At 39.1% G+C, this 3,746-nt stretch overlaps 1 pseudogene; it reads right to left on the reverse strand.

The window, feature by feature from the left end:
- Nucleotides 1-2,101: 2,101 nt before the first annotated feature.
- Nucleotides 2,102-3,538, reverse strand: LOC121437462 (annotated as a pseudogene).
- Nucleotides 3,539-3,746: the final 208 nt, after the last annotated feature.

Here is a 3,746-nt window from a genome sequence, read left to right on the forward strand (position 1 = left end):
GACTGAAAATTCAAGGATACACCAAGCCTGGTCAGTAAAGAATCATGTATCACAACCACAGTCCTTACTAAGATTCTTCACCCCCTCTCCTTTGGACACATCCTCAGGCTATACTGAACACTAGTATCACAACTGAGTGGGAGCTATTATTGGGCTCTGGATTAACTTTGCATTTGTTCCTGAGGATTTCAGGACTTTTTCTCCTATGAATATTTCAGTAGCCTCTCAGATTATGTTTGTTTATACACTGACTATAGATTTTCTGAGAAGATCCATGTTGCTCAGTTTGGCAAGAAGCTTCTATTGGTATACTTAATTTTTAAGTCACATCCATAGGAACCCTAACAATCTTCATGCTATTGCAAAAATATAACAATCTATGGGTGAAGACTAATTTTCTGATTATTTGAATGATAAAGTGCTTCTGGAGGCTTGAATTTCAATACCAGTAAATTTGACAGTTGATGGGAGATGCTGTTTACTTCCAAGGACACAGCTAAAAAACGTTCTGGTTATAAGGTCAAGATAACTCTAACACTATTGTGAAAAGAAATGAGAAATTTTTATCTCCATTTATGCTTCAAATATTTGTACAGCATTTTTTGGTCAAGTGAGACACTTTGGAACAGCAAGAAATGAAGTAATAAACCAAAGATCTACCTTAGGGTTGGAGATAGGGAACAAAGTGAGGTATAGATAGACTCTTGTCCAACCCTGGCATATACCAGGTGCCTCATCTTTGGATAATTATAAAGAACCAGATGCCTTCATTTGCTCTCTCAGAAGCAGGTTTGAAAAATGTGGTACCAGAGTGAGAATGCAGTGACCATAGAACACCTGGCATCCTGCTCAAATATATTGGTTAAATGAATGTAAGTTATTTTGAATATTAATTTGAGAATAAATTTTGCCATCTTCTTCCCTGGGTTTTGTTGATGTCGTTAACCAGAGTGTGTTTAAAAATGCAACTAAAGGAGGTAAAAAATACCGAATCAAGAAAAAAAATCTTTACAACTAAAATTCATACATTCCCTTTTAGACAATATATTATTTGGGGGATAAGTCTGGCATGCTTAGCTAATAAAATTGGAAACCCCTAGAGTTAAATTAAAAACTAGCTTTTTTTTCTTTTCTCCTCTCCTGACTGTTCATTCTCTGTCTACAGTAAGTTCACTGTCATTATTTTCTTGAAGATGTTTGAATTTGGACAAATGGCTGTCAAGAACTCCAACTTTAATGCATTGTAAGAGAGAGGGCTCTGACTCACAGGGAAATTGAAATAATGATACACTGGTAATTTGTAGGCAGACTCAAAGGATGCATCTGTTTTATTCCTAGGAAATCCCTGAACCTTTGAGTGGAGAACACTTAGTTTTGATTTACCAAGCTTGTGGCCTCTGATACCTTTCATGGCTTAGTGTAAAATATACCCCAAAGCATTTAATCTCCCAAATCACAAATTTCACAGGCTCTGGAATGTTTGCATTTGACTTCTGATAACTGGAACCCATCCTCCTCATTTGTTCCTTCTTTCTATTTGTTCTTTATGACTTGACACACATCTTACCATGTCCCTTATATGATAGCTGTTTCCAGACTCTGCTATTCCCTCTGTAGGGAAGTGTATTATTTTTTCTTGCACCTCACCCCAATATCATATTATTTTCCCAACAGAAAAGATTCACTCATATTTGATGAATGAGTCAGCAAGCAGTCTTTATTAAGATTTATTAATATGTCCTGTTTTCTTACATGAGCTTGGTAAATAAATGTACTCTTCATTTTAATTTTACAGAATAAACTAATAGGTTTAAAACAATTCAAAAGTAAGCTACATTACATAATTTCCACTCCATTATTTGAAAAAAAACAGTAAAATTGTGTTACCAGTTTCAATCATAGATTCTACTTACAAGGAATAACATTTAAAATTAATCCAAAATTAAACAGCTAAGCAAACCCCCAATTAGTAATTTTTTTAACCTTTTCTACTGAGCCTAGGCTTGATTTTCCCTTACTTAAAATTTTGGCTGCATTTTTCAAAATTAGAGTGAGCCCATGCAAAAACAGGTCCCTCGCACTGGGTAAGAGAAACTAACAATCAGCGCTCTGCAAGCCAAATGGTTGGGCTTCCATCTTCGGAGTCCCTTGTGGCCCAGGCCCTCTCTTCCTCATCTCTCAAAGCCTCTTCATACCAGACAGAAAAATCAGTTGGGTCACACCCATTCATCTTTGCCAAGAACTCCAAAACTTTCATCTTGGTAGTTTCAGCATAGGCTCTTGGACCCCACAGGAACTCAAAGCACGGAGGCTGGCTATTAGGCACCTGCCGATACTCCAGGTAATTTTCCTGCACTAAATTTATAGTGAGGAACTCCCTGGGATCCCCACAAATGAAATGCTCCTCCCCATCATGCACTCCTACCAGCTTCAAGAATTCCCAGATTCTTTCTTCAGAAGCACAGTTCCCTTCTATGAATATTACACCCAGAATGACTATCAGGAAAGCATTTCTAGGCAATCTATCATTGTCACTCAGCGTGTCCTCATAGGTGAGGTTCAGAGAGTTGACAAAGACATAAGCACTGCTTAGAAGATCACTTTGTTTTATATCAATGCCAAAGGTCATCTCCAAGCACTTAGAAGCTTCCATGAAGATGACAGGAAAATGGTTCTCATAATCTTTGGTGACAACCTCATGAATTTCTGATAATGTGATGGGTTCCTTCATTCTATACTTGTAAATGAAAAGAAACACCAGATCAGTAGCCTTTTCTTGTATCACAACATCCAGCAGAGCTTCAGGATCTTCAGAAGACTGACTGGCACCTGAACTCTCTTCGTCATTGCTGCTTGTTTCATCTAAATCCACCCCTAAAATAGATGAGGGGAAGAAGCTTTGAGCATTCTGAAAAATGCTCAGTATCCCAGGAGCATAGCCTGCATTTCCCTCCAGGTTGCTCTGAAACAGAGAAAAGATTGAGGAGGAGGAGGAGGAGGAGGAGGGGGGGGGAGGAGGAGGAGGAGGAGGAGGAGAAAGAAGGAGGGGTGAAACTTGGTAGAGAAACATTAGAAGATGAGAAAAACATGGAAGCTATCTCTGATTCTTCCTCTTCCTTCTCATTTTCTTCCTCATCCACTTCATCACCACACTCTTCCTTTTCATCTTCATTCCCTTTTACTTCCTCTTCTTCCTTCTCATTGTTATCTTCCTCATTTTTCTGCGTATTGTCATCTTCTTTCTCTTCTTCTTTTACCTCCTCTTCTTCCTGCCTCTCCTCTTTCTCGGCTGTGGGAACCAGTGGGAACTCATCTGGTTCATCTGGGATCTGGAAGCTTACACTTTGCTCCAGGCTGAGGCGTGGGTGCTTTCCGTAGCGAGACATTATTTTGCTTTCTGGAGGCAGAAGACAGAAAAGTAAACAGGTCAAGGGGGATGAGATTGCACAGGCATGGGGAAGTAAGAGAAAAACAGAGCGATCTGGCACAAAGGGAAATATTTGTTCATGAAGGTTCTAACAAAAGCCATCTTACCGATCTTCTCCAGGTGATATGGTATAACCACAGAGTTCTGCAGACTTTCTATTTGGTTTGTCCTTTAGGAACCTACAGAAAAAAATGATAAAGGTTCTTTGAGCTCAGCCAGAAGTCAGAGTCTGATTTCAGGGAGTACACATACAAGAGTATGTAGGACGAATTGTGTTGGGGTCCCTGTATTCTGCAGTACAATGTTTGTGTATATGGAG

Source organism: Microtus oregoni, unplaced genomic scaffold (genome assembly GCF_018167655.1).
Source record: "Microtus oregoni isolate MIOR12 unplaced genomic scaffold, Mior012 000052F_ref0000163, whole genome shotgun sequence".
Lineage (NCBI taxonomy): Eukaryota > Metazoa > Chordata > Mammalia > Rodentia > Cricetidae > Microtus > Microtus oregoni.